Source organism: Lissotriton vulgaris, chromosome 4_1, assembly GCF_964263255.1.
Source record: "Lissotriton vulgaris chromosome 4_1, aLisVul1.2, whole genome shotgun sequence".
In the NCBI taxonomy this organism is placed as follows: Eukaryota; Metazoa; Chordata; class Amphibia; order Caudata; family Salamandridae; genus Lissotriton; species Lissotriton vulgaris.
Window position 1 is genome coordinate 1,627,680,370 of NC_141691.1, and position 19,814 is coordinate 1,627,700,183.

Sequence of the window (19,814 nt, forward strand, 5' to 3'; positions counted from 1 at the left end):
CTTTTTTTTTCTCTCAACAAAACCTACCCAAAAAGAAACCCCCATTCCCATCCATTTTACAAACCCTAACCCTTTTCCCCCGGGCTGTGTGGTTTTGCTTGATGTGTGACTAAATGACATCAATAATTCCACACACTTCCTGGGGAGGATAAGGTCATAGCAACAGGCTGGTGAAGGAATCCGAGGATATATTCTAGACTTACTCAGCTTCAGTACTATTTCTTGTAGTAGTAGCCAATGTCAAAGAAATCCAACACAAGTACAAGTTATACTTTGAATACTTTACCATTTGTTAGGCTACATTGTGGCACTGTTCTAGTGTACTGTCACCTGCTATATTCTCTATCGTACCGTTGTAATGCTACAGTAAGGACAAACCAGGTTTCATTTTCTTTTTTACCATAGGCATGCAACTGCCACTGTGTCACACCACTAGTACCATCACAATGAGGAGGAAATTTCATCTGCCCTGGATTGCCAACCTTAATCGCCATTTCCCGTGGAGCCAGCCCTGGGCCTAGCCCTACTTTCAAACACAAATTACAGGTAAGATAAGCGTTTGGTTGGAGGTAGTATAATGGAGTATTAGGAGAGACGAGAGATTGACGGTAGTACTACTAAAGTCCTAGGACTATTCAGGAAAACAAACTTACTGTTAAACCCCCACCCACCAGACTCAAAAGCAGTAAAAAAACAGGTATGGTCAGATAAAGTTTAAAAACAGTATATTTTTGTATCCCTAACAAAATAATCTCCCGCAAGACCCTTCCCAACCCCAACGATTGTCCTTCAAAAGTCCCACAAACAACCCAACTCCCAATTCCCACCCCCCAAAAGTCTCTAAAAAAGGGGCAAGGGACACTACGGCAGGGTGCTGTTGACTTTAGCGGCCAGGGCATCATGCTCCTTGCGGAGGGTGGCATGGTCGAAGCGGAGGCCCTCCACCAAGTTCTTATAGCTTAGGACCTCCTGCTCCAGGTAGGACACTCTGAGGCATAAGCGGCGCTGGCGTGCCTTGCAAATCCTGTAGGGGGCAGCTGCTGTCTTTGCTGCTCGGCGGTGGCGGTTGGCTTTGGTAGCCTGACTCCGTACCGCTGGAGCACTGCGCTGGCTAGCAGCCCGTGGGGGCACGGAGGAGGATGCAGCTGTCCCAGTGGATGTTGTTGTGGTGGTACCGGTAGACTGCGTCTCCTCCTCCTCCAGGGCCACCAGCCGCCGATATTCGGCGACAGTGGCATCCAGCCTCCGTTGCCGGGCCATTCGAGCCAGCTCCCTCCTCCTTGATGGTCTGTTGGATTTGGAAGGAGCAACTATATGAAGAAAGAAAGACATAGTCTGTAACCAATGCTCCTTAAGATTAACACAAAATGATTGAGCAGAAAGTTGTGTCACAGTACATGTAGCAAATTGAAAGCACAGTACATAACTATTAAGGGCAGTATCTTTGTAACCTCCGACTTCTTCATCCTTGCTCTAACATTAGTGGGATTTTAAGGAACAAATTCTACGAGCACTATGGACTTCCATTACAGTTGACTATGACAGTACACCAGTCTTCTTCTTCTTCTCTCTTGTTTAGGAAAATTGGTACGTTATCTTATGCAAGGCGGCATAATGCCAGCGCAGTGAACTTGCACCCGAGAAAAACAGACGCACACCATGATGAGTGAGACAGACTTGCGTTACTGTACCGGCCCAGTACATGCAGGTGGTGAAGCTCTTACTTTTCTATTACGGGTGGCACTGAGAATACTCTGTTAAAAGGGCTACTGCTTAATTAATTTAGCTTTCACCCTACAGTGCAAATGAGTACTAGAAAAGGAAAATGAAGAAGCTAAATAATCTGATTATCTATCACTTCACATGGGATGTATTTGATGACATATGGGATGACTTTAGGTGCTTTGCTTATTATTGAGTGAACAGTGATATACCCACACATGAATGACGTACTACTACTAAACTAAAGTTATTAAGAGAGGTAGGGAGTGTCCACCGTAATACACGGATATATGTTGTGCTTGCAGTTGCAATACAAACTACTGCTACTATTCATGGTAGTATTTGGACAAAATTACAACTTCTTTTCCTTGCCTTTCCTACACTGGAACGGACGTGCGGGTGCGGTGTTACATGCTCTTCAAAGTAACACTTAGTTCATCCAAGTAAACGTCTAATCTCTCTAGATACACATGTGCTATCTAAGAGTCAGATAGTACCATGATCCAGGCATCCATCCATTCAAAGTATATGCACACATACAGTTTCTGTTTCACCCACCCAGGCTGTTCTCCTTCCACATTTACCAATCCCTCGGCCAACTCTAACGACATCACCCCCTCTCAAGCCCTCTGCGACTCCCTAGCCTCATTCTTCCACAACAAAATTGCAGACATCCACAACAGCTTCCACAACCAACCCGGAGACCAACCCACCCATCCATCTGCTGGACCTTCACCCCCCTCGAACATCCTTAATGACTGGAACCCAATCTCCACTGAGGACACCATCCGCCTGATGAACTCCATCCACTCAGGATCCCCCACAGACCCATGCCCTCACCACATCTTCAACAAAGCAGACTCCATCATAGCACCGCACCTCCGAGACGTCATCAACTGCTCCTTCAAATCCGCCACCTTCCCGGAAAGCTGGAAACACGCTGAACTCAGCGCCCTTCTGAAAAAACCCACAGCGGACCCCACCGAACTCAAAAATTACCGCATCTCGCTCCTTCCATTCCTGGCCAAAGTCATCGAGAAATCTGTCAACAACCAGCTCGCCGCCTTCCTCGAAGCCAACAAATCCCTCGACTCCTCACAGTCCGGCTTCCAAGCAAAAACACAGCACTGAGACCGCCCTCATCGCAGCAACAGACGACATTCGAACTCTCCTGGACAATGGAGACACAGTCGCCCTCATCCTCCTTGACCTCTCTGCAGCCTTCGACACAGTCTGCCATAGCACCCTTCTACAGCGCCTCAGAAACATCGGAATCCAAGGAAAAGCACTGGAATGGATCACCTCGTTCCTTACCGGAAGAACCCAGAGAGTCCGCCTTCCACCATTCAAGTCAGAGGCCACTGAAGTCATCTGCGGCGTACCACAAGGATCCTCACTCAGCCCCACCCTTTTCAACGTATACATGAGCCCCCTCGCGGCCATCGCCCGCCAACACAACCTCAACATCATCTCCTACGCGGATGACACTCAACTGATCCTATCACTCACCAATGTCCCTAGCACCGCCAAAACTAACCTACACGAAGGAATGAAAGAAGTAGCCGAATGGATGAAATACAGCCGTCTGAAACTGAACTCAGATAAAACAGAAGTCCTCATCTTGGGTACCTCCCCCTCCACATGGGACGACTCTTGGTGGCCAGAAGCCCCTGGAAAAGCACCCATCCCGACAGACCACGCACGGAACCTAGGCGTCATCCTGGACTCCTCACTTTCAATGAACAGACAAGTCAACGCCGTCTCCTCATCCTGCTTCAACATTCTTCGCATGCTCAAAAAAACATTTCGTTGGATCCCCACCGAAACTAGGAAAACGGTCACCCACGCTCTGGTCACGAGCCGACTGGACTATGGAAACACCCTCTACGCCGGGACTACCGCTAAACTCCAGAAAAAACTCCAACGAATCCAAAACGCCTCAGCCAGGCTCATATTAGACATCCCGCGTAAAGAACATATCTCTGGCCACCTGAAAAACCTCCACTGGCTTCCCGTCAATAAGAGGATCACTTTCCGGCTCCTAACCCATGCACACAAAGCACTCTACGAAATTGGACCAGAATGCCTCAACACACGACTGTCCTTCTACACCCCCTCCCACCAGCTTCGATCTTCCAACCAAGCCCTTGCCACTGTACCTCGCATCAACAAGACCACCATGGGAGGTAGATCCTTCTCCTACCTAGCAGCTAAAACCTGGAACTCACTTCCCACTCACCTTCGCCTTACCCAGAACCACCTAACATTCAGAAAGCAACTTAAAATGTGGATATTTGACAAGTAATTCCCCACCCCTCCTTAAGCGCCTTGAGACCCTCTGGGTATGTAGTGCGCTATATAAATTCTCTGACTTGACTTGACTTGACTTCATCATTCACCCAGCCATGCACCATACCATATTCTTTTCTTCCCAGCCACCTCGGGGACCAAGCAAACACATATCATTCTTCTTTGCCAGTCATCATTACATTTCTCGTCCTTCCACACTTACTTACACCCTTCTTTCGCTTTTCATTCATCCCATCCATCAAGTTCATCTCAGATCTTATTGGGATTCTTCTCGCCAAAAACTTCACAGCTAAGTCGAAGTACATTTAGAGGAGGCTACTACCTGGTTTATTTATTATACACCCGTGCAGAAAGCACACTCTGCAGTCTTCAATCTCAATAAGTAAGGAATATATAGCTTACCTCTGCCTGCCACCACTGTGTTATCCCTCACAGGATTGTCCGGCACTTGCACCGCCGCCTCCCCAATGTTGTTCCCCTCGTCCAATACCAGTACCTCCGCGCTGGCCCCGCCTCCAGATGTTCCACCTACAAAGCAGACCCTGCTCTGACCCTCACAGCAGGCTCATAGAATAGCTACAAGTAGGCCACAAAGGTCCTGGAAAAAAAATTGCACTGCAACAGAAAGCAAATTACTGATAAGGAAGCAGGTGCCAGACCTGGGATTCTAAAACAGTGACACATTAATAAACCAACCCCAAATTAATTCATGTCAGTTGAAGCAGGGCAGGTGTGCTTGCTCCCCCCCCATAATCTACAGTGATGATGTACCAGAGGGTGGCATTGATGTAACAGAGTGTGGTATGGGTGAAACAGAGGGTGGCAGTGGTGAAACAGAGGGTGCTGGGAACCTGTGATGATGAACCAGACGTAAAAACAACATAGTTGCGACCATTGCGAGCCGACGAGTAAGTTCGCAACTGGTACCAAACCCTCGCGAACTGGCAGAAACCCTTGCGAACACACAAAAAAAAAATCTGCAAATTCGCGAGAATTCGGGGATTTTGCGGATTGCGAGTCCGCAAATTCACAAAATTCGCGAACGCAAGATTCGCAAAATTCGCCCACGCTTACTCCCAATTCAACGTTATGTTATTCAAAGTTGCAATACCGCAGCGACTTACACCCGAAGGTGTATATCGACACTTCACTAATCAAGGTTTGATAGGACATTAGAACAACCGAGGGGCATATTATCAAGGGGGTTTATCTCCGCTTTTTTGGCTTAAAAGCCAAGAAAGCGGAGATAAAATTATCTCCCTATTACCTAGCTGTCGCTAACACCAGTTAGCGACAGCTAGTAGGAGATAGCGACCATCTTGGGCCCCACTTTGCATGTCAGTGATATTTATCACTAATGACATGCAAAGTGGGCGTGCCAAGATGTTAGCGACTGAAAACAGTCGCTAACATCGCTATCTCCTATTACCAACTTTTGGAGATATTCGCGCTAAGCGCGAATATCTCCAAAAGCTAACAACTGCCCTGAGCAGTTCTTAGCCATGTTATCCAATGGGAGGTGGATAACATGGCTAAGAGCATTAGCTCGGTAATGCATGAATATCAATGAATTTTCAGCGATATTCATGCTTTGCGGCAATTTTTATCTCATTTGCGTTAAACCTTTGTAATACCAAGGTTTATTTGCGGTAAAAATCGCCGCAGCTCAGCGGTAAATTTTTGTCTCTAAACAAGCAATAGCGATAATTATCGCTATTGCTTGGTAATATGCCCCAATGTCTTTAAAAGTCTTTTAAACTTGTCCAGTTCCATGCTCGGACTAACTTTCAGAGGGAGTTAATTCCAATGGAACATGGCAAGATGCAAGAAGGATCTGCTCCCAAATCTCGAAGATGTGCTTACGAGGAATCCGTAGCAGAGCTTTGTTTGTGGATCTGAGTAGTGTGGGGGCAGTAATGACAGAGCCTGTTGTGCAGATTAACTGGTGCCTTACTGGTTAGCACCTTATGAGTTAGACCAATAAAGCTTGAAAATTGAGCATTTCCCGACTGCAGCCAGTGCTAAGCTTTCAGAATGGATGCAGAGTAGCATGAAGAGAGGCTGCAAATCAGCCTAGTAAAAGTTGCATGACCTGAAGCTTAAATATCAGTGTGGCATTTGCCGCAAAGAGCAGCGCATTTGCATAGTCTAGGCAACTCATAATCAAGGTACCGAAGCAGTTGAAATAGTGCTAGTGAGCGCTCTTCTATTGGGTGGAATGCCCGAATATAGAATCTACTTCTTTGGTGGTTTGCAGAGAACTACTGAATGATGTGGAAAGGCTATTTATAGAGAGTTTTTTTACACCTGAGGAGGAGCTGCAGCTCTTGAGAGAGACCAAGTGACAAAGACATTAATAAATAGTGAAGATTCGCATTTAAAAAACATTCTGAAGTTTTTTTTGTATAAAATATAGGTTGAGAGCTAGTGAAATAATCTTTTTACTGGGATGAATTTGATGTGCGGCAACACCAAAAAAATATGAAATGAGAAATTGGGGTTCTTTGAAATATTGCATTGACGAGCAGACCTGTAGGTCAACCAATATTAGGCAATTTTAAATAACCACTAAGGGGCTAATTACAATGCAGGCCGCATTATATTCTCCCACTCAATTTACTTTCTGACCGCTGCATTATAATGCTGGCAGTCAGAAAGTAAACCGGCCAGTTATTCCAGCTGTCTCCCGATGGGCTCAAGAGCCGGTCAACCAGTCAGACCAGGCTTGTGATCCCAAAGGTTGGGCCTTTGTGCCCCTGGGATTATGATGCACAGTTTCTGGAATGGTTTAAATTCTGGCCTGTCCAACATGGAAACCATGTCGGAAAGCACGTTTGGGGGTCCCCAGGAGGGCCTCCTTAGGAGCGCAGCTTCTGGCTGGGGGCCGAAGGGGCACCTATGGTGCCCCCCTGTTCATTCGTGCCTCCTGTGGCAGGCACCTTGAGATGCCTGCCACGTGGGCAGGGATGAACAACACCTCCCATTTCTCAGTATGAGCTTGTGTTATGGCCTGTTTGCTGCAGTAGCACAACCTCCCATTGAGAAATGGGAGTATGCGACTGAACAGTGTTCGATTGCATTGCAAATGGCCGGTTGAGACCGCCGACCAGAGGTTGTTCGATACCAGGACTGAGACGGTATATCAGGCCCTAATGTGAAACACAATGGCAAGTGTGCAAGTGACAACCTTTGCTGTAGGCAGTGGTGATGCTGTCAAAATGCTATGCATTTCCAATTATGGTGAGAGGTTTTGCGTTGGTGAAGCCTATATAGTTTCAAATAACAGTACCTTATCTGCAAATATTAAAAATAAAAACTTGTCATCAGATGCCAAAAATGTACTAAAGATAATAAGAAGATACGCGGTTAAAGATTTTGTGGGAAAGGTCCCTGACTGTATCAGTGAGATAAAGAGTAGTCAGTAAAAAACATTAAACAGGCAATTTAAGAAGTAAATACAAGTTTAAACAAAAAAGAATGGTTAAATCTTTATCCAAATTAAAAAAGATAGCCACAGATTTGTGCTGTGTTGCCTGCAAGATACATCACTGTTAAAACAAGCATATGCAATGCAAATTGGTTTCGAATTTGTGAGGTATTGGCTTTGTAAATCACCTATGTATATTAGATTTGAGTGGATGTATGTGGTGTGTGGTGGAATTATGTGGGTTGGATGGGAATTGTTAGTTGTGGAATTGTGTGTATTGGAATGGGTGTGTGTAGTCGAATTATATGGTATGGTGTACAGTGAAAATATGTGGATAGCAATTATGTGGTGTTGAGTGTACTGGAATTATGTGGCGTGTGATTGTGTGCTATGGAGTCCAATTATGTGGAAAGGTATTTTGTGGAGTGGCATGTAGTGGAGTTAAATTTTGTGGTGTGCTGCCAAATTCTGTGGCTTGATATGTAATTCTGTGGTGTGGATTGGGTGTATGTTGTGTGTTGTGTAATTGTGTTGCTCAGTTGAATTATGTGGATTGGTATTGAATTATGTGGTGTGGATTGCCAATGTGTGGAGTTGAATTGTGTTGCATGGAACTGTGTAGATAATGAGCACTAACTTGTCAAAAACAGCACCCCATAGAAGCAACTGCATTTAACAATCACACAAGAAGCTCTACACTAAACAGCAAGTATTGAAGAATACACGCACACTAAAGCACACATACAATGGATACAACTCCACTACCATAACTCTAGCACACTGATCCTCAATTTACTGGTGTATGCATATCAGAACTATGCAGCATCCCTTAGTCCACGCAACACATTGCAGACAGCTAAGAGCCCTGCTATACACACAGGTTAAAAACCAAAAGTAGAAAAGGACCTGTAACATAACATAATTCAAAGCATTTAATTCTGAAGATGAAACATGTTGCTGTTCCCAATGCTTGAATTGGAAAGATAGACGTGCAGGTGCGCACTATTCAGAGTACCTTTTTGCTCCTTAGAAGTGCAAGTATACTCCCATTGAATGTATTAATGCAGTACTAAGAAGTGGTACTATATACATGCATTGGATGGCAAGATTGGATGAGGGATGGTGCGATTTTTTGTGTGTGAAGTGGACACCTGGAGGAGGAGGGGCATCTGTTTATAAGGGAGATGGTGCTGAGCAGTGCCTTTACCTACTTGTGCTGAGAATGTGAGGAAGAAATGGTGTCAGATAGGTGTGGATCGAGCAGTGCCCCACCCCACAGTGCCCCACCCCACTTAAAGGCCAGTTCCCCTATATCTGATGGCTTCCATCCCTGTGTGGGTACACATACATAATATCGAGTTTTTCATATCGACCTACAGTAATATTGAGTTGGAAATATCGAAGGGACAGAATATCAACACCAAGAATATCGGAGACCAGAATATTTACCTGAATGTAAGAAATATTATTTTGTCAATATCGAAGTCAGTAATATCGTATCGTATCGTGCAAAAATATTGTTGTTAATAATATCGATGTTTATTTTAGTGTTATGTATTTTAGTATGTATGTTATATGTATGTGTTCTTTATTGTTTGTTAAGTATTGTATTTTGTTTTTACATATATGTATTACATTTTTAGAAGTTACTGATTTTTTTAAAGTCGTTTTTACGTTTTATCACTGGAGCCGGTTGTGGGTTTATAGAGGAATAGGGTGGGAAATTATAGTAAATTGAATAATAGTTTTTAGAAATTATTAAATGTTTTTAAATAAAATTAGCGTTATAGTTCCATAGTGGGTTGTGGGTTTATAGGGGAATAGGGTGGGAAGTAATTGAGTTATAATAAAGTAATAATTGTTTTTTATTTTGTGGTATTGATAATTAATTTATTGTGAACTAATTATGAATTGGTAATTACTTGTTATTAATTAATTAATTGATAATTATATTAATTGTGTTCATTTATTTTAGGAACCGGTTGTGGGTTTATAGGGGGATAGGGTGGGAAGTAATTTATTTGAATACAATAATTATAGATTGTTATTTATTAGTATTGAAAATTAATTTATTGGTAATTAACTATTAATTGGTAATTAATTTTTATGAATAGATTAATTGATAATTTTATTAATTGTGTTAATTGTTTGGGGGAGCGGGTTGTGGGTTTAAAGCGGAATAGGGTGGGAAGTAGAATATTTATAATAAAGTAATTATGTTTTATTTATTGGTATTGATAACACATGTATTGTTAATTAAATATCAATAGGAAATACATTTTTAAAAATTGATTAATTCAGAATAATATTAATTGTGTTAATATATTTTAGGAGTGGGTTGTGAATTAATAGGGGAATAAGGTGGGAAGTAATTTAATTATAATAACGTAATGAAAACATTTTATTTATTGGTATTGATAATTAATGTATTGTTAATAAATTAATAATTGGTAATGACATTGATTAAGTGATTATTATATTAATTGAGTTAATTTATTTTAGGAACGGGTTGTGGGTGTTTTAGGGGAATAGTGTGGTAAGTAATTTAATTTTTTATTAATGTCGTTATTAATTTTAATATATTAGTATTCATAAATATTGTATTGTTAATTATTAATTGGTTATTTAATGAAAAAAAAATGGTAAGCATGATAAATGCAACCCTTTGCTATCCAACACTTTTCCTACAGCTACACTTTCAGGAGTTGAAATAGTAATTTTTACCCCTACGCTATCCAAAACTTTCCCTACTGTTGCACTCCCTGGAATGGGAATAGTAATTTTTATCCCTAAGCTATTCAACACGTTCCCTACCGTTGCAATCTCTAGAGTTGGAATAGTAATTTTTACCCCTACACTATCCAACGCTTTTACTACTGTTGCATTCTCAAGAGTGGGAATTGAAATTTTTACACCTATGCTATCCAACACTTTCCCTACTGTTCCACTCTCTGGAGTTGTAATAGTAATGTTTACCCCTAAGCTATCCAACAATTTCCCTACTGTTGTACTCTCTGGAGTGGGAATAGTAATTTTTACCCCTCCGCTAACCAACACTTTCCCTACTTTTGCACTCTCTGGAGTGGAAATAGTCATTTTTACCCCTACTCTATCCAACACCTGCCCTAGTGTTGCACTCTCTGGAGTTGGGATGCAATTTTTACCTCTACGCTATCCACCATATCCAACACTTTTCCTACTGTTGCACTCTCTGGAGTGAGAATATTAATTTCTACCCTTACGCTACCCAATATTTACTGTTTTAGTTAATGTAGTATATAATTTATTTTAAAAATACATTTTTCATTTTTATATTTTTTGTATTTTTATTTATCTAATTGTTGTATGTGTATATATGTATTTATAATTTATAAAATGTTTTTCAACAATTTTTAAGGTATTGCTTTAATTATTTATAAATATTATTAAGTAAGTATATATATTATATTTTATATGTATGTGTTTGATTTATTTTTACATTATATGTATTAGTTATAATTTTAAACATTTAAAATATTTTTAACTATGTTTCTTTTAATTATATGTATTGTTTACTTTATTTTATATTATTTTTTAACAATATTTTTGACAGCGATATTTTTTTCTCAATATTTTTGTACTTACCATAATGTAGATAAGGCTCCGATTTTGTGGATATCAATATTTCGCCTCCGGTATTTTGGACATCAATATTACTGTAGTCGATATTCTGTCAGTGATTCCCTGTGTGAGCTTCCATCTTAGAAGACGCCTCCTTTTTTCACAAGATGGTACTGCTGGATTATGGCTATTAATAGACAGGCCCAGCACTTGTGTGTGAGGAGGATGTCGCTAGCTCTGGCTGTGGAGAATGGACAGCTGGAATAAGCAGCCAGGGCAGCTGGATCAACAGGAGTTGCTATGGTGGTGCACTGCCTTGCATTTGAGACCTGCTGCTGCCTGTACTCCACCACCTATGCACTGAAATACCCACAACATGCTAAACAGCTGTATCTCAGGGTCTGCAGAACCACACTAGTGGAAGAAGCACAAGAGACACGTGATTTTGGGAGGTTTAAAAGAAATGGAGATGATGCACGGAGGCTGATTGGAAGACGGATAGAATATCCAACAAATTGAAGAGTTCGCAGATATACACAAGTAGAGAGCAAAGATGACAATAAAGAGACAGCTTGTACACAGAGGGAGGACAAAAGGAAGGTGTACTTTATGAGAAAGGTATATGTAGACAAGCACACAGTTACTGACAGGGAGTGGTAAAGGCAGAGAGCGGTTTGGATGGATGAATAGATGCACATGTGCATGCATGGACGGGTGGGTGAGTGGATGAACAAAGAGAAACTTAAACAGATTAAAAAACAGATTAACATATAGACAGCACGCAAATACACAACCAAATAGTCACACAGACAGATGCATAGACAGCAGGTAGATAAGACAGACATATTTGTAGACAGGTAGATGGACAGTGAGAGACATAGATGAAAAGGAAGGCAGATATTTGCTCACAGAGATGGTGAGGGAGGCCATCAGAAGGGGCTTTGAGCCCTGTCTGTGGCCCAGTTAGTGGCACTCAAGGGTCGATGCTGGCTGCCTGTGCCCTGGAGACAGAAGCCCAGCAGCGTACAAGAGCAGTGACTGCAGTTGGTGCAGTTGATCCCCTGCCTCCTCCTTTTACAGAAAGTGTGGTACATAATCTAGGGGCTATTCTTAAATGCAATGGCAAGTCCTGGAAGAAACAAGAACAGCATGTGCCGTAAGAAATTACGGGGCATATTACCAAGCAATAGCGATAATTATCGCTATTGCTTGGTTAGAGACAAAAATTTACTGCTAAGCTGCGGCGATTTTTATCGCAAATAAACCTTGGTATTACCAAGGTTTATCGCAAATGCGATAAAAATCGGCCGCAATGCATGAATATCGCTGAAAAGTCAGCGATATTCATGCATTACCGAGCTAATGCTCTTAGCCATGTTATCCACCTCCCATTGGATAGATAACATGGCTAAGAACTGCTCAGGGCAGGCGTTAGCTTTTGGAGATATTTGCGCTTAGCGCGAATATCTCCAAAAGTTGGTAATAGGAGATAGCAATGTTAGCGACTGTTTCCAGTCGCTAACATCTTGGCACGCCCACTTTGCATGTCATTAGTGATAAATATCACGGACATGCAAAGTGGGGCCCAAGATGGTCGCTATCTCCTACTAGCTGTCGCTAACTGGTGTTAGCGACAGCTAGGTAATAGGGAGATAATTTTATCTCCGCTTTCTTGGCTTTTAAAGCCAAAAAAGCGGAGATAAACCCCCCTGATAATATGCCCCTTAATTCTCTCCTATTTGTCCCATTCTTGCAAGTCACATTTGCAGCGCCGGGATACTCTGAGTAGCTGATCGCTTTAGAAATGCAGCATAACATAACAAAACATAACATAACATTGCATATTTTGATATTTTTTCACCTCAGTCAATGGCAATTCTTTCTGTTAATGTCGACTTAGAGCTTTGAGGTAATTGATTCAAAGCAGGGCAGCTTGCCAATAATGGCTGCATGTACTGAGGAATATCTCAGCTAATTTTATCAATCAGAACAATATTAGTATGCTAAACCTCACCAGTGCTTCGATCATCGGAGACCGACTGATGCAAATTATGTTATTAAATACAGTTTTCCCCGGCCAACGGAAAGGACATAGCAGCAGATCGAGCAAAAACCCTGTACCAGCATACTTCAGACCATTATAGCATTTGCTATTTTTTTAAAAATCTGTTTCGGACCAAGATAGCAACAATTAACTTACGTGCTAATAACTAATCTTCATGGCAGACGTGGAAGGGCTCCTGCTGTAGGTAGAAGCAGGGGCGGTTTCTGATAAAGGGCGTCGGGGCTCCGCCCCCTTTGTTTTCATCCCCCCAGCGTCGGCATTGCTAAAGTAAAAAAAAAATCTGTAAATCTATTATTATAAAAATAATTTATTTACACACGTTTCTTGGGAGCAGGGCTGTTGATGTGCTGACACTGCCAGCGAGTCCGATACATTCCTTAACTTTCTGCCTGAGGGCGGGCCCGGGAGCTTCAGTCTAATGTATTTGCCGGCGGAAGAGCTCACAGCCCTGAGGCCTGTGAGGTCATCAGCTCGGCAAATACATACACTCGAGCTCCAGTCTCCACCCCCTGATGACGTGTGAATAGAGTTTGCCCCGGGCGCTTCAGGTTGAAGGCCTGTAGCACCGGGGATCCACGTCAGTCAAGGAGTGGAGATGATGGTAACCCCACCCTTTCCCAATTCGTCACAGGGGGTGGTACCTGCCCTATGACGAGTTGAGAAGGGGTGGGGTAGAGGCTGCAGGCAGGCGGGAAGCTTCGAACTTCCGACGACACACATTGCAGACTCGAGGAGATTGCTGTTCTCTGGGGAAGCAGCAAAGACAGGAAGGAACAGAGCCCGAGTCTGTGACTAATTACAGGCTGTTCCACCAAGAAGTCCGACTCCGACCACTAACATAGCAACATAGAATCAAAGGTAGGGGGGGCAGGTTGCTGAGACTCAAAAAATGAGGAGACCTCGCTTCAAGTTTTTAGAAAATATTAGCTTTAAAATTACAGAAGACCCTTAAATGCATCTGTTTGCACTGTTATTGTCGTATGTATTTTAGCACAAAAGCAGGTTGCAATTACAGCGCTTCATCTTGTGGTAGCGTTGCCATTAATCCGGCTGAGAGTAAAGTTGTTAAAACATTTTTCTGATTTCATTTTTACATAGATGAAATCTTTCGTTTTTAACATCTACAGAAATTCCTGACGCCATCTTAACTTGTTTTGTATATTTAAATGGTTTAAGTAAAGCGAGGCGGTAGATGTTCAGATTATGTTGCTGAAGATTACATTTGTCAATGTGACTGATTTGGTTGTCAGCTTGGTTGAAAGGTGACTCAACGCTTAAGTAAGTCGTTGAACGATCGGGTTTTTTGAGTTTGAACTTTGGGTAGAGGATGCTGGACTGACAAGATGAGATGTACTTGTGGAGCTACAAATAAAGATGAAAACCTAGGTTATGCAAAGGTGACCCTGTTTAGGTTTTGTTTAACTGTGTGGTGTATTGTTTCAAGTCTTTCAAATCTACTTGGAGCCTTTGGTTCTAACCAGATGAGTTAAATGTGAGCTTTTTGTTTGCATGACACCACTCTCCAGGGAGTGTTTCCATTAGAATTTACATTGGATTATTTTACCTCAAAGGTGTATTCGGTCATCACACTGTCACTTTAATTCCTGTATGGATTTTTTTTTTTTTAGAGATCAATCCATTTGGTACTTTATCCCAGTTCTAGGAAACCGAATAGAGCATGCTTTTTAAGGTGCCATCTGAAGAACAGTTTAGGAATTTTATTCCATTAATTGAATCTGGTGCTCTGGAAGACCCTTGTCCTCCAAAAATAATGCATATGATTCCAGCACAAGTGGCCAGCATCTTGTGCACACTTTCAATATAATGTTCTCTGAGGGTGCTTTCCCAGTGCACAGGAAATCTGCCTCTTACTAAAAATGACAATCTCAATACTCTGGAGATAGGACGATAGTTGTTCTGGTACAGACTTCCCTTTGCCGTTAAATTGGTGGAAAAAGTAATGAATAGCTATCTGAATATATTGAAGAAAACTGTTTGTTGGGTGACGCCCAATTTGGGTTCATGAAAAACCATAGTACTAAATCTGCGTTGGTGTTAGCCACAGAGGAAATCCGAGAAATGCTTGATAGTGGAGGAGCGGCTTGTTTGTTTTTATTGGACCTGTCAGCTGAGTTCGATAGGTTCAACCACAAAACGTGTTGACCGGTTACAGAAACTGGGGATAGAGTAGTTGCAAGTTTAAAACGTATGTCTATGGTATACTGCAGATGGCCATTTGCAGTGTGTTGTTCGAGTGAGATGGGTCATTTAATCCTCCACTTACCCTGTGTCTCTATAACTCACATTCTTCAATGTGCAGGTTCTGTGCCAACCTGCGTCAGTGGCTTCTTTTGCATGCATCCTATGCCTCAATAATGCACTTCTCAGATCAGTGATCATCTCCATTGACATGCCTCCTCATTCAAATGAATTCTTACCTCCGTACCTCCCATCCACACTCTCCTAACATTACAAAATCTCACATCTCCTTTGCCTCTGTATGCCTTCGTGAATCATTATTAGGGCTCCCGGTTTTATGGTATTTATTTTTTGGCCATTTCCGTCTGTATTTATCCATATTTATTTTTTGGGCATTTTTTCTGTATTTATCCACATTTATTTTTGCCACACGCAAAAGGCGCCACTACAGCTAGTATTTTTCCGCATTTATTTAAATTGACAATGCACATCAGTGCCCGGTTGTTATTGGTCAACACAATACATTCATCTGAAAACTTTGCCATTGTAGTACAAGCACATGTGCATTTCAAGAGACTTTGCAGACATTGAGGCTCTTTCTGGTTTGTTAATGAAATGAAGACCACTGAAACTAGGATATTTTGCCTTTCATGTTTGAACTACCCTTGTGGAAAAAGGGAGGAGAATTGCTGATGACGGAAACTCCATGGCTGGGAGACAAATGTCAATAACTCATATTAGCCTGGAAAATATTTCATTCTGGGTGCTTTGTTTTTTTTTTACCCTGTGGTGCAGGTAATACTGGCTTCCGCAACTCACTGTTTGTCTGCCCGAATCTGAGCACACAGCACACAAAGCGTTTTGTGGGTTATTCTGTTTGATTTCGTTCAAAAGACAGGGGAGACGCAGAGTGATTGTCAGATTAATTTTGCACATTTTGAGGAACTTACAGATAAAAGGCCTTATATACTAACCCTATGCACGTGCCGACAGAAGCACCCACAATATCTCATAGGGGAACCTCAACAGGAACTGAAATATTTTGCAAGCAGGCGGCCTAAGTAACATAACGTCTATTTGTGAAGCGCACCTTTACCTAAGAGCATCTTGACACCGAATAGCAGATGTTTATTGTTCCCCAACAGTCCTTGTTTTATCTACCTCAGAAGGATGAAAGACTGAGTGGGCCAACCCAGATTTGGACCTGTAACCACGAGAACAACAACATGCCTCTACAGTGGACACATCAGACCACTAAGCCACCAGACCTAACAAGTACGATTGAAAAACCTACTTTATGCCCGATGGTCACCTTGACACTTCTAGTGGATTTTGGTGAAGCTCGCAGAGTGCAAGAAATGGATGGCCTTCACAGTGTGCACAATAAAACTAAAGAAAACAATGCACACGAAAATATGCTTCAGCTCCATAAGTTTCAAAAAGACAAAAATCGGATTAAAGGCAATGGTTTTGGAAGTGATGTTAAACTACTGGTGAGGGGGTTCATACAACGTTGCTGGATTGAATGCTCAAGTTTCCTCTATCCATTGCACGCTGCTCCCTGCTCACTCCCAGTTATTCAACAGAGGTGTACTCTATGGTGTCGTGCAAACTTATGCACCCCAGCTGGGCCGGCCTTCAGCATGGGCGAGCTGGGCCCAGGCCCCGGGTGCCAATATTTTGAGGGGCGTTTGGTGCTTTGTGGATTAAGGTCATGCTAACAGCGCCACTTCCGTAGTCTTGCTCCAGCCTTGTCAGTGTCGCTAAGAGCTTGTTTCTGTCTCATTTGCCAGTAAGTGGTTTTAATCCTACACTATCGTACTGTGGACAATGTTTTTAACACTGCATTAACCCCTTGCCCTCCCTCACTGTCTCACCCCTGCTGGCACACATCAACAAAACCATCCTCAGCATAAGGCAGCTAATGAGATAAGCAATTGGTGCTCTGGGTACGCTAAGGGAGGTCTGGTGATGTTTATGTTCAGGGAGCAGTCCCTGCTCAGCCAAGGAGTGACCTGTGATCGCCAAAAGGAACCCCCTGCTGCCTCTTATGTTTTTTTTTAGCATCAGCTACCTGGGGGCCTCCACTCGGATTAATCCAGCATGAACAACAGGCTCCACCCAGCCCTACAGATAGCACAGTAGAGGCTGGTGACTGGGACCTCAGCAGCCGCATGGACAGCCATGCACTGAAATAAATTAAGGTTTTTTTTTTAGGACTGCAAAACAATCCCTGTCCTCTTTGATGTACGGGGCGGGGGCCTTTGGTGTATATCCCATGCTGTGCTGCTCCTGAGTCCACTGCTGGAGTCAGTGACAAAGAAAGTCTGTTTTCAAAAAGATCGCCTTACAAACACCCCCTCTAAAATTGACAGTCCATTGTTTTCACTTTTGATTGGGAAAAGGCCCCTATTTATTTGGGTTTCGATATTATGGAAGGTGTGGAGGGGTAAATCGTAACTGGTGCAAGCCTCTCTGTACTAATGCATGGCCATTCAGGCTCCACCTGCATTGATAGCAATTTTCATGTCATTTTAACAGTTCCAAGTACTACTTCAGATTTTTTTCATTTATATGTTTTGGTACAATGGTGCAAAAGTTAAGCTGTCAATTAATTTCCCAATTTTCTTCATGGACATTAAAATAAGAACACCAGTCCTGACTGTTAAATAGAGTACTGGCCATAACTCTACGTTGTGCATTATTTGGCAGCAAAAAAATGCATCCTTGGAATCACACTTGTAATAGGCTTTTCAAAAGTTTGTTCCGCCCAACTGATGCACATTTGTCATTGTTTAGATTGTTCTTTTGGAACCGTGCCCAACCCTGGTACCCTCACTTCGTGTACATATTCTGCCGTCAACTCCCACCGCCTGTAAGCTGTACAGGTGCCCTGAAACTGGGTGATGGCACACTTTGATATCTGGTCTTCACACTGTAAACAACGCGTTATACAGCAGGGAGGCACGCAATGTCTCGGGCACAAGCGTGAGAAATTTCGCACCTCAGCTGCCCCTCACTTCAGTATCAGGAGCTGTCAACACATCAGCTCAACCCGAAGAGCAAACACGCTGAGTGATGACAGCACAGGCTTCTCTTCTTTTGTTTCCATTTTGTTTTATTGTTTTTTGCACGTGGAAAGCCAAGGTTGTCCAGTGTGGCGTTCACGCCCCACAGGGACCTGCTTAACCCCTTTGCTGCAGATTGGCTCAGGGGATGATCGGCCGTCCTTGAAAGACCCTGAGCCAAAAGGGCCACATGAGGGCGTTAAAAGACCCTGATTGGAAGGGATTTAAATGAATTTCGGCGTGCAAAGGAAACTGCATGCAGCGGCATCCCCATATGCCAAGATCCCTGCGTCTCCCTGTGACTGTCCGTCTCCGAGTCTCACTGTCCTGGGATGAAAAACAACCCCAGGTTTTAAAATCTGAACAGTGCAGGCTTGCTGACAAAGAATAAAATAACAACACTGCCATTTTTTATAAAAAATGCAAAGTTATGTGCAGATTTGAAGAGGGTACAGTGTAAAAGTTATCTGTGATCTACTGCTAATAAACTACTAACGGTGGCCTACAGTGTCAGCGTCTTCACAGAGCCTGTGTCTACCTACCCACAGCGTCTGTAACAGGAATGACCCATGACTGACCGGATTAATGCATGGCCGGCTATGCCTGAAATTCTATTCCACCCTATGTCCATTCCTCCAGTACCTACAACTCTCAGTGCCCGTGCCTCTGTTTCACAGTATCTCCACGTCCCTGTGCCTCTACGTCCGTGTGCCATCATGTCTGTGTCTTACTCTCCTTGCATACCCCTGTACCTATATTTCTCTGCTCCTATGCTAAGAGTGATCTAGAGTGGAAGTCGATGCCAAGTTATCAAAGGAGAGATCTTTGGATGCATCATTCAACTGCGGACTCAGAGGGCTATTCCTTACGTGCTACAGGTGCAGCAGCGCCAGTGGTGAGGGAACGGGAATGTTCACTGCGGTTAGTGGTTGTGTTTTTTACTATGGGACAGTGGTCAGTGGGGCGAGGGTCCGATTTCCTTCGGGCATTGTGGTTCACTGAACCCTTGGTACACTACAGGATACAGGGATAAGGGGAAGCAGCACAGGTAGAGTGGGACATTTATGTTTCGGAGAGCAAAAGAGTGTGGAAATAGAGAGAGAGGAAGGCAGTTTACCTACAGCCACACACCCACATTTAGTGCAGGTTGGAGGGAAGGAAGCATCTGGTTCCTTTAGGCAGCCTCCTGCATATGGACAGCTACGGGCAGGTGTCCTGAGTGTGGAATCCTTGCACCAAAATTCAGTGAATGCTCTTAGCATGAACATTATTGCAAAGTAACATTCTGGCCGATTGTCCACTTCTAGATACACTGCAAGCACAGCGGAGCATGTTTTTGTGTCATTTTGATATGTTTGTGGCTCGTGAGGGGTGGGTTAGTGAAGCATGGTTGTGAGATGGAAGATGACGATGTAGAAATTAT

The 19,814-nt window shown here is 42.9% G+C and overlaps 1 non-coding gene across 1 annotated transcript; it reads left to right on the forward strand.

Moving 5' to 3' along the window:
• The first annotated feature begins 14,119 nt into the window (after positions 1-14,119).
• On the forward strand, positions 14,120-14,253 carry LOC147724336 (small nucleolar RNA SNORA69). Its single transcript, XR_015295516.1, has one exon. It is a non-coding gene; the product is annotated as a small nucleolar RNA SNORA69 (small nucleolar RNA).
• Positions 14,254-19,814: the final 5,561 nt, after the last annotated feature.